The sequence below is a fragment of the Anomaloglossus baeobatrachus genome, unplaced genomic scaffold (genome assembly GCF_048569485.1).
Source record: "Anomaloglossus baeobatrachus isolate aAnoBae1 unplaced genomic scaffold, aAnoBae1.hap1 Scaffold_874, whole genome shotgun sequence".
Classification (NCBI taxonomy): Eukaryota; Metazoa; Chordata; class Amphibia; order Anura; family Aromobatidae; genus Anomaloglossus; species Anomaloglossus baeobatrachus.
This window is the reverse complement of record NW_027445266.1, coordinates 54,382-65,134: the sequence shown is the minus strand read 5'-3', so window position 1 is coordinate 65,134 and position 10,753 is coordinate 54,382. Positions and strand designations below refer to the sequence as shown.

General features: G+C 46.3%; 7 non-coding genes across 7 annotated transcripts; all 7 read right to left on the bottom strand.

Annotated features, from left to right (window-relative positions):
- Positions 1-646: 646 nt before the first annotated feature.
- Positions 647-837, bottom strand: LOC142288946 (U2 spliceosomal RNA). The gene has a single exon (XR_012749529.1). It is a non-coding gene; the product is annotated as a U2 spliceosomal RNA (small nuclear RNA).
- A 1,387-nt stretch (positions 838-2,224) lies between these two features.
- Positions 2,225-2,415, bottom strand: LOC142288945 (U2 spliceosomal RNA). The gene has a single exon (XR_012749528.1). It is a non-coding gene; the product is annotated as a U2 spliceosomal RNA (small nuclear RNA).
- A 1,387-nt stretch (positions 2,416-3,802) lies between these two features.
- Positions 3,803-3,993, bottom strand: LOC142288944 (U2 spliceosomal RNA). Its single transcript, XR_012749527.1, has one exon. It is a non-coding gene; the product is annotated as a U2 spliceosomal RNA (small nuclear RNA).
- Positions 3,994-5,380: 1,387 nt separating this feature from the next.
- LOC142288943 (U2 spliceosomal RNA) lies at positions 5,381-5,571 on the bottom strand. Its single transcript, XR_012749526.1, has one exon. It is a non-coding gene; the product is annotated as a U2 spliceosomal RNA (small nuclear RNA).
- Positions 5,572-6,958: 1,387 nt separating this feature from the next.
- Positions 6,959-7,149, bottom strand: LOC142288942 (U2 spliceosomal RNA). The gene has a single exon (XR_012749525.1). It is a non-coding gene; the product is annotated as a U2 spliceosomal RNA (small nuclear RNA).
- A 1,387-nt stretch (positions 7,150-8,536) lies between these two features.
- LOC142288941 (U2 spliceosomal RNA) lies at positions 8,537-8,727 on the bottom strand. The gene has a single exon (XR_012749524.1). It is a non-coding gene; the product is annotated as a U2 spliceosomal RNA (small nuclear RNA).
- A 1,387-nt stretch (positions 8,728-10,114) lies between these two features.
- LOC142288939 (U2 spliceosomal RNA) lies at positions 10,115-10,305 on the bottom strand. The gene has a single exon (XR_012749522.1). It is a non-coding gene; the product is annotated as a U2 spliceosomal RNA (small nuclear RNA).
- Between the last annotated feature and the right edge of the window lie 448 nt (positions 10,306-10,753).

The following is a 10,753-nucleotide window of genomic DNA, read 5'->3' as shown; positions in this document are numbered from 1 at the left end:
GTAGTAATTCTTTCATAGGCCGCCCTTTCTTAGTATTTGACGTTCCTTATATTGCGGTATGAGGCTTCGCAGTAGGTTGCAAACATTCATCACCCATGACTGTCCCCAATTGAGCTCAGAAGCTCAATGTCTATCATGACCTCTCTTTTAGAATGTCCAAGAGCAAGCAAACTATTCCTCCAGGAGAGGGCGCCAACAGACTACTAAAGAGATCATCATTACTCAAAGAAAACCCCAAAAACCAATGCATGATAGGAATAAACAGGTAACTTTCTTTGGAGTGGAAGCGGAGAGATCGCACCAGATGCCAATTCTAGATGTTATCACACCTGTGGTCACTGCAGCAGCAGGTGAATCCACTTTGTCCAAAAGGGATCTATTCCATTCAATTGCAAATGATCTAGATAAGACAGAGAACTGCAGCACGGGGACATAGCCGAGTTGGTCAGGTTGAGTGGTGATGAGTTTGCTATTTGGATGAATAAAGAAAGTCAAAAGTGTGAAAGATAAAAAACAAAAGGAGGAAGTGTGAAAAGTGAATGGGCCAATTGAGGTGCATATGAAGACGTATGCTTTCTTCCAATTCATTAAATCGGGCTAATATGAATCAGGTGAATTGAGTTCTGCTTTTGGAAACTGGGTTAAGAAGGGGTGCACCGTTCCTGGAGGTACTGCAATACCAGGTCAATGCGTGGAGTGGACAGAGCAAGCTCTTTTTCCATCTCCCTGTTCTAAAAATCCATTTAATATATGGTCCCCAGATAGGGGACGTATCAGATATTAAACTGATAAGAACAGATACTACACTTGATCTTAGCCAAAAGGCCGAGAAGCGATAACCAGAATTGGTTTGGGCCTCGAGTGGCACCCTGGCCTATGCCGGACACATCTTAGGGAGAGAGAGCGAGAGGGAGACAAACCCACGCCTACACAAGACATTTTGTCACCCAAGCCAACCCTTGAAAAGGCTGCTTTGCAGAGCCAAAACAAGAAGAATGGTGCGTTTTGCAGCCGCCGCCCACTGCAATGAATCTGAATAACTCCTCCTTTAGGGCGCAAGCAACTCCCCTCCCCCTTGCAGTCTTTCCAATTCACGATACAAAAAGACGGACAGGACAGGTTGCCTGACTTTCCGTCACTGCCACCCTTTGCCATCCTTACCCGTAGAAAGCCCTTTCATCATCCCCAAACCCTAATCTTTTCCCTTTCCTTCCCAGCCCCCAAACCCTGCCCTCTGTACCTTTCTCACCACCCGCTTCCCTTCTCCTGTCATCCCCCTACCACCCGGGAAAAAAAGAGATTGCCCCCTCCTTCCACTAGCCCACCCTCCCACCCAAAGAACAACTTCTTCTGCGCAGCTTGTTTTCTAGGCAGCAGCGCTATTGTGATGTCATCGGGGGGCATTGTGACAAGCCGCCAGTGTTCCGTCTCTTCATGTTGTGCACAGTTCAAACGGAAAATACATCAACAGGCAGACTACAGAAAAGCTTACTATCAAAGGTTAGAGGGGGGCTTTCTCAGAGGGCTTTTTACAGTTTTTCTATTCCCAATTAGCCGTTTAAGTGTACTTATTGAAAGTAGTAATTCTTTCATAGGCCGCCCTTTCTTAGTATTTGACGTTCCTTATATTGCGGTATGAGGCTTCGCAGTAGGTTGCAAACATTCATCACCCATGACTGTCCCCAATTGAGCTCAGAAGCTCAATGTCTATCATGACCTCTCTTTTAGAATGTCCAAGAGCAAGCAAACTATTCCTCCAGGAGAGGGCGCCAACAGACTACTAAAGAGATCATCATTACTCAAAGAAAACCCCAAAAACCAATGCATGATAGGAATAAACAGGTAACTTTCTTTGGAGTGGAAGCGGAGAGATCGCACCAGATGCCAATTCTAGATGTTATCACACCTGTGGTCACTGCAGCAGCAGGTGAATCCACTTTGTCCAAAAGGGATCTATTCCATTCAATTGCAAATGATCTAGATAAGACAGAGAACTGCAGCACGGGGACATAGCCGAGTTGGTCAGGTTGAGTGGTGATGAGTTTGCTATTTGGATGAATAAAGAAAGTCAAAAGTGTGAAAGATAAAAAACAAAAGGAGGAAGTGTGAAAAGTGAATGGGCCAAATTGAGGTGCATATGAAGACGTATGCTTTCTTCCAATTCATTAAATCGGGCTAATATGAATCAGGTGAATTGAGTTCTGCTTTTGGAAACTGGGTTAAGAAGGGGTGCACCGTTCCTGGAGGTACTGCAATACCAGGTCAATGCGTGGAGTGGACAGAGCAAGCTCTTTTTCCATCTCCCTGTTCTAAAAATCCATTTAATATATGGTCCCCAGATAGGGGACGTATCAGATATTAAACTGATAAGAACAGATACTACACTTGATCTTAGCCAAAAGGCCGAGAAGCGATAACCAGAATTGGTTTGGGCCTCGAGTGGCACCCTGGCCTATGCCGGACACATCTTAGGGAGAGAGAGCGAGAGGGAGACAAACCCACGCCTACACAAGACATTTTGTCACCCAAGCCAACCCTTGAAAAGGCTGCTTTGCAGAGCCAAAACAAGAAGAATGGTGCGTTTTGCAGCCGCCGCCCACTGCAATGAATCTGAATAACTCCTCCTTTAGGGCGCAAGCAACTCCCCTCCCCCTTGCAGTCTTTCCAATTCACGATACAAAAAGACGGACAGGACAGGTTGCCTGACTTTCCGTCACTGCCACCCTTTGCCATCCTTACCCGTAGAAAGCCCTTTCATCATCCCCAAACCCTAATCTTTTCCCTTTCCTTCCCAGCCCCCAAACCCTGCCCTCTGTACCTTTCTCACCACCCGCTTCCCTTCTCCTGTCATCCCCCTACCACCCGGGAAAAAAAGAGATTGCCCCCTCCTTCCACTAGCCCACCCTCCCACCCAAAGAACAACTTCTTCTGCGCAGCTTGTTTTCTAGGCAGCAGCGCTATTGTGATGTCATCGGGGGGCATTGTGACAAGCCGCCAGTGTTCCGTCTCTTCATGTTGTGCACAGTTCAAACGGAAAATACATCAACAGGCAGACTACAGAAAAGCTTACTATCAAAGGTTAGAGGGGGGCTTTCTCAGAGGGCTTTTTACAGTTTTTCTATTCCCAATTAGCCGTTTAAGTGTACTTATTGAAAGTAGTAATTCTTTCATAGGCCGCCCTTTCTTAGTATTTGACGTTCCTTATATTGCGGTATGAGGCTTCGCAGTAGGTTGCAAACATTCATCACCCATGACTGTCCCCAATTGAGCTCAGAAGCTCAATGTCTATCATGACCTCTCTTTTAGAATGTCCAAGAGCAAGCAAACTATTCCTCCAGGAGAGGGCGCCAACAGACTACTAAAGAGATCATCATTACTCAAAGAAAACCCCAAAAACCAATGCATGATAGGAATAAACAGGTAACTTTCTTTGGAGTGGAAGCGGAGAGATCGCACCAGATGCCAATTCTAGATGTTATCACACCTGTGGTCACTGCAGCAGCAGGTGAATCCACTTTGTCCAAAAGGGATCTATTCCATTCAATTGCAAATGATCTAGATAAGACAGAGAACTGCAGCACGGGGACATAGCCGAGTTGGTCAGGTTGAGTGGTGATGAGTTTGCTATTTGGATGAATAAAGAAAGTCAAAAGTGTGAAAGATAAAAAACAAAAGGAGGAAGTGTGAAAAGTGAATGGGCCAAATTGAGGTGCATATGAAGACGTATGCTTTCTTCCAATTCATTAAATCGGGCTAATATGAATCAGGTGAATTGAGTTCTGCTTTTGGAAACTGGGTTAAGAAGGGGTGCACCGTTCCTGGAGGTACTGCAATACCAGGTCAATGCGTGGAGTGGACAGAGCAAGCTCTTTTTCCATCTCCCTGTTCTAAAAATCCATTTAATATATGGTCCCCAGATAGGGGACGTATCAGATATTAAACTGATAAGAACAGATACTACACTTGATCTTAGCCAAAAGGCCGAGAAGCGATAACCAGAATTGGTTTGGGCCTCGAGTGGCACCCTGGCCTATGCCGGACACATCTTAGGGAGAGAGAGCGAGAGGGAGACAAACCCACGCCTACACAAGACATTTTGTCACCCAAGCCAACCCTTGAAAAGGCTGCTTTGCAGAGCCAAAACAAGAAGAATGGTGCGTTTTGCAGCCGCCGCCCACTGCAATGAATCTGAATAACTCCTCCTTTAGGGCGCAAGCAACTCCCCTCCCCCTTGCAGTCTTTCCAATTCACGATACAAAAAGACGGACAGGACAGGTTGCCTGACTTTCCGTCACTGCCACCCTTTGCCATCCTTACCCGTAGAAAGCCCTTTCATCATCCCCAAACCCTAATCTTTTCCCTTTCCTTCCCAGCCCCCAAACCCTGCCCTCTGTACCTTTCTCACCACCCGCTTCCCTTCTCCTGTCATCCCCCTACCACCCGGGAAAAAAAGAGATTGCCCCCTCCTTCCACTAGCCCACCCTCCCACCCAAAGAACAACTTCTTCTGCGCAGCTTGTTTTCTAGGCAGCAGCGCTATTGTGATGTCATCGGGGGGCATTGTGACAAGCCGCCAGTGTTCCGTCTCTTCATGTTGTGCACAGTTCAAACGGAAAATACATCAACAGGCAGACTACAGAAAAGCTTACTATCAAAGGTTAGAGGGGGGCTTTCTCAGAGGGCTTTTTACAGTTTTTCTATTCCCAATTAGCCGTTTAAGTGTACTTATTGAAAGTAGTAATTCTTTCATAGGCCGCCCTTTCTTAGTATTTGACGTTCCTTATATTGCGGTATGAGGCTTCGCAGTAGGTTGCAAACATTCATCACCCATGACTGTCCCCAATTGAGCTCAGAAGCTCAATGTCTATCATGACCTCTCTTTTAGAATGTCCAAGAGCAAGCAAACTATTCCTCCAGGAGAGGGCGCCAACAGACTACTAAAGAGATCATCATTACTCAAAGAAAACCCCAAAAACCAATGCATGATAGGAATAAACAGGTAACTTTCTTTGGAGTGGAAGCGGAGAGATCGCACCAGATGCCAATTCTAGATGTTATCACACCTGTGGTCACTGCAGCAGCAGGTGAATCCACTTTGTCCAAAAGGGATCTATTCCATTCAATTGCAAATGATCTAGATAAGACAGAGAACTGCAGCACGGGGACATAGCCGAGTTGGTCAGGTTGAGTGGTGATGAGTTTGCTATTTGGATGAATAAAGAAAGTCAAAAGTGTGAAAGATAAAAAACAAAAGGAGGAAGTGTGAAAAGTGAATGGGCCAAATTGAGGTGCATATGAAGACGTATGCTTTCTTCCAATTCATTAAATCGGGCTAATATGAATCAGGTGAATTGAGTTCTGCTTTTGGAAACTGGGTTAAGAAGGGGTGCACCGTTCCTGGAGGTACTGCAATACCAGGTCAATGCGTGGAGTGGACAGAGCAAGCTCTTTTTCCATCTCCCTGTTCTAAAAATCCATTTAATATATGGTCCCCAGATAGGGGACGTATCAGATATTAAACTGATAAGAACAGATACTACACTTGATCTTAGCCAAAAGGCCGAGAAGCGATAACCAGAATTGGTTTGGGCCTCGAGTGGCACCCTGGCCTATGCCGGACACATCTTAGGGAGAGAGAGCGAGAGGGAGACAAACCCACGCCTACACAAGACATTTTGTCACCCAAGCCAACCCTTGAAAAGGCTGCTTTGCAGAGCCAAAACAAGAAGAATGGTGCGTTTTGCAGCCGCCGCCCACTGCAATGAATCTGAATAACTCCTCCTTTAGGGCGCAAGCAACTCCCCTCCCCCTTGCAGTCTTTCCAATTCACGATACAAAAAGACGGACAGGACAGGTTGCCTGACTTTCCGTCACTGCCACCCTTTGCCATCCTTACCCGTAGAAAGCCCTTTCATCATCCCCAAACCCTAATCTTTTCCCTTTCCTTCCCAGCCCCCAAACCCTGCCCTCTGTACCTTTCTCACCACCCGCTTCCCTTCTCCTGTCATCCCCCTACCACCCGGGAAAAAAAGAGATTGCCCCCTCCTTCCACTAGCCCACCCTCCCACCCAAAGAACAACTTCTTCTGCGCAGCTTGTTTTCTAGGCAGCAGCGCTATTGTGATGTCATCGGGGGGCATTGTGACAAGCCGCCAGTGTTCCGTCTCTTCATGTTGTGCACAGTTCAAACGGAAAATACATCAACAGGCAGACTACAGAAAAGCTTACTATCAAAGGTTAGAGGGGGGCTTTCTCAGAGGGCTTTTTACAGTTTTTCTATTCCCAATTAGCCGTTTAAGTGTACTTATTGAAAGTAGTAATTCTTTCATAGGCCGCCCTTTCTTAGTATTTGACGTTCCTTATATTGCGGTATGAGGCTTCGCAGTAGGTTGCAAACATTCATCACCCATGACTGTCCCCAATTGAGCTCAGAAGCTCAATGTCTATCATGACCTCTCTTTTAGAATGTCCAAGAGCAAGCAAACTATTCCTCCAGGAGAGGGCGCCAACAGACTACTAAAGAGATCATCATTACTCAAAGAAAACCCCAAAAACCAATGCATGATAGGAATAAACAGGTAACTTTCTTTGGAGTGGAAGCGGAGAGATCGCACCAGATGCCAATTCTAGATGTTATCACACCTGTGGTCACTGCAGCAGCAGGTGAATCCACTTTGTCCAAAAGGGATCTATTCCATTCAATTGCAAATGATCTAGATAAGACAGAGAACTGCAGCACGGGGACATAGCCGAGTTGGTCAGGTTGAGTGGTGATGAGTTTGCTATTTGGATGAATAAAGAAAGTCAAAAGTGTGAAAGATAAAAAACAAAAGGAGGAAGTGTGAAAAGTGAATGGGCCAAATTGAGGTGCATATGAAGACGTATGCTTTCTTCCAATTCATTAAATCGGGCTAATATGAATCAGGTGAATTGAGTTCTGCTTTTGGAAACTGGGTTAAGAAGGGGTGCACCGTTCCTGGAGGTACTGCAATACCAGGTCAATGCGTGGAGTGGACAGAGCAAGCTCTTTTTCCATCTCCCTGTTCTAAAAATCCATTTAATATATGGTCCCCAGATAGGGGACGTATCAGATATTAAACTGATAAGAACAGATACTACACTTGATCTTAGCCAAAAGGCCGAGAAGCGATAACCAGAATTGGTTTGGGCCTCGAGTGGCACCCTGGCCTATGCCGGACACATCTTAGGGAGAGAGAGCGAGAGGGAGACAAACCCACGCCTACACAAGACATTTTGTCACCCAAGCCAACCCTTGAAAAGGCTGCTTTGCAGAGCCAAAACAAGAAGAATGGTGCGTTTTGCAGCCGCCGCCCACTGCAATGAATCTGAATAACTCCTCCTTTAGGGCGCAAGCAACTCCCCTCCCCCTTGCAGTCTTTCCAATTCACGATACAAAAAGACGGACAGGACAGGTTGCCTGACTTTCCGTCACTGCCACCCTTTGCCATCCTTACCCGTAGAAAGCCCTTTCATCATCCCCAAACCCTAATCTTTTCCCTTTCCTTCCCAGCCCCCAAACCCTGCCCTCTGTACCTTTCTCACCACCCGCTTCCCTTCTCCTGTCATCCCCCTACCACCCGGGAAAAAAAGAGATTGCCCCCTCCTTCCACTAGCCCACCCTCCCACCCAAAGAACAACTTCTTCTGCGCAGCTTGTTTTCTAGGCAGCAGCGCTATTGTGATGTCATCGGGGGGCATTGTGACAAGCCGCCAGTGTTCCGTCTCTTCATGTTGTGCACAGTTCAAACGGAAAATACATCAACAGGCAGACTACAGAAAAGCTTACTATCAAAGGTTAGAGGGGGGCTTTCTCAGAGGGCTTTTTACAGTTTTTCTATTCCCAATTAGCCGTTTAAGTGTACTTATTGAAAGTAGTAATTCTTTCATAGGCCGCCCTTTCTTAGTATTTGACGTTCCTTATATTGCGGTATGAGGCTTCGCAGTAGGTTGCAAACATTCATCACCCATGACTGTCCCCAATTGAGCTCAGAAGCTCAATGTCTATCATGACCTCTCTTTTAGAATGTCCAAGAGCAAGCAAACTATTCCTCCAGGAGAGGGCGCCAACAGACTACTAAAGAGATCATCATTACTCAAAGAAAACCCCAAAAACCAATGCATGATAGGAATAAACAGGTAACTTTCTTTGGAGTGGAAGCGGAGAGATCGCACCAGATGCCAATTCTAGATGTTATCACACCTGTGGTCACTGCAGCAGCAGGTGAATCCACTTTGTCCAAAAGGGATCTATTCCATTCAATTGCAAATGATCTAGATAAGACAGAGAACTGCAGCACGGGGACATAGCCGAGTTGGTCAGGTTGAGTGGTGATGAGTTTGCTATTTGGATGAATAAAGAAAGTCAAAAGTGTGAAAGATAAAAAACAAAAGGAGGAAGTGTGAAAAGTGAATGGGCCAAATTGAGGTGCATATGAAGACGTATGCTTTCTTCCAATTCATTAAATCGGGCTAATATGAATCAGGTGAATTGAGTTCTGCTTTTGGAAACTGGGTTAAGAAGGGGTGCACCGTTCCTGGAGGTACTGCAATACCAGGTCAATGCGTGGAGTGGACAGAGCAAGCTCTTTTTCCATCTCCCTGTTCTAAAAATCCATTTAATATATGGTCCCCAGATAGGGGACGTATCAGATATTAAACTGATAAGAACAGATACTACACTTGATCTTAGCCAAAAGGCCGAGAAGCGATAACCAGAATTGGTTTGGGCCTCGAGTGGCACCCTGGCCTATGCCGGACACATCTTAGGGAGAGAGAGCGAGAGGGAGACAAACCCACGCCTACACAAGACATTTTGTCACCCAAGCCAACCCTTGAAAAGGCTGCTTTGCAGAGCCAAAACAAGAAGAATGGTGCGTTTTGCAGCCGCCGCCCACTGCAATGAATCTGAATAACTCCTCCTTTAGGGCGCAAGCAACTCCCCTCCCCCTTGCAGTCTTTCCAATTCACGATACAAAAAGACGGACAGGACAGGTTGCCTGACTTTCCGTCACTGCCACCCTTTGCCATCCTTACCCGTAGAAAGCCCTTTCATCATCCCCAAACCCTAATCTTTTCCCTTTCCTTCCCAGCCCCCAAACCCTGCCCTCTGTACCTTTCTCACCACCCGCTTCCCTTCTCCTGTCATCCCCCTACCACCCGGGAAAAAAAGAGATTGCCCCCTCCTTCCACTAGCCCACCCTCCCACCCAAAGAACAACTTCTTCTGCGCAGCTTGTTTTCTAGGCAGCAGCGCTATTGTGATGTCATCGGGGGGCATTGTGACAAGCCGCCAGTGTTCCGTCTCTTCATGTTGTGCACAGTTCAAACGGAAAATACATCAACAGGCAGACTACAGAAAAGCTTACTATCAAAGGTTAGAGGGGGGCTTTCTCAGAGGGCTTTTTACAGTTTTTCTATTCCCAATTAGCCGTTTAAGTGTACTTATTGAAAGTAGTAATTCTTTCATAGGCCGCCCTTTCTTAGTATTTGACGTTCCTTATATTGCGGTATGAGGCTTCGCAGTAGGTTGCAAACATTCATCACCCATGACTGTCCCCAATTGAGCTCAGAAGCTCAATGTCTATCATGACCTCTCTTTTAGAATGTCCAAGAGCAAGCAAACTATTCCTCCAGGAGAGGGCGCCAACAGACTACTAAAGAGATCATCATTACTCAAAGAAAACCCCAAAAACCAATGCATGATAGGAATAAACAGGTAACTTTCTTTGGAGTGGAAGCGGAGAGATCGCACCAGATGCCAATTCTAGATGTTATCACACCTGTGGTCACTGCAGCAGCAGGTGAATCCACTTTGTCCAAAAGGGATCTATTCCATTCAATTGCAAATGATCTAGATAAGACAGAGAACTGCAGCACGGGGACATAGCCGAGTTGGTCAGGTTGAGTGGTGATGAGTTTGCTATTTGGATGAATAAAGAAAGTCAAAAGTGTGAAAGATAAAAAACAAAAGGAGGAAGTGTGAAAAGTGAATGGGCCAAATTGAGGTGCATATGAAGACGTATGCTTTCTTCCAATTCATTAAATCGGGCTAATATGAATCAGGTGAATTGAGTTCTGCTTTTGGAAACTGGGTTAAGAAGGGGTGCACCGTTCCTGGAGGTACTGCAATACCAGGTCAATGCGTGGAGTGGACAGAGCAAGCTCTTTTTCCATCTCCCTGTTCTAAAAATCCATTTAATATATGGTCCCCAGATAGGGGACGTATCAGATATTAAACTGATAAGAACAGATACTACACTTGATCTTAGCCAAAAGGCCGAGAAGCGATAACCAGAATTGGTTTGGGCCTCGAGTGGCACCCTGGCCTATGCCGGACACATCTTAGGGAGAGAGAGCGAGAGGGAGACAAACCCACGCCTACACAAGACATTTTGTCACCCAAGCCAACCCTTGAAAAGGCTGCTTTGCAGAGCCAAAACAAGAAGAATGGTGCGTTTTGCAGCCGCCGCCCACTGCAATGAATCTGAATAACTCCTCCTTTAGGGCGCAAGCAACTCCCCTCCCCCTTGCAGTCTTTCCAATTCACGATACAAAAAGACGGACAGGACAGGTTGCCTGACTTTCCGTCACTGCCACCCTTTGCCATCCTTACCCGTAGAAAGCCCTTTCATCATCCCCAAACCCTAATCTTTTCCCTTTCCTTCCCAGCCCCCAAACCCTGCCCTCTGTACCTTTCTCACCACCCGCTTCCCTTCTCCTGTCATCCCCCTACCACC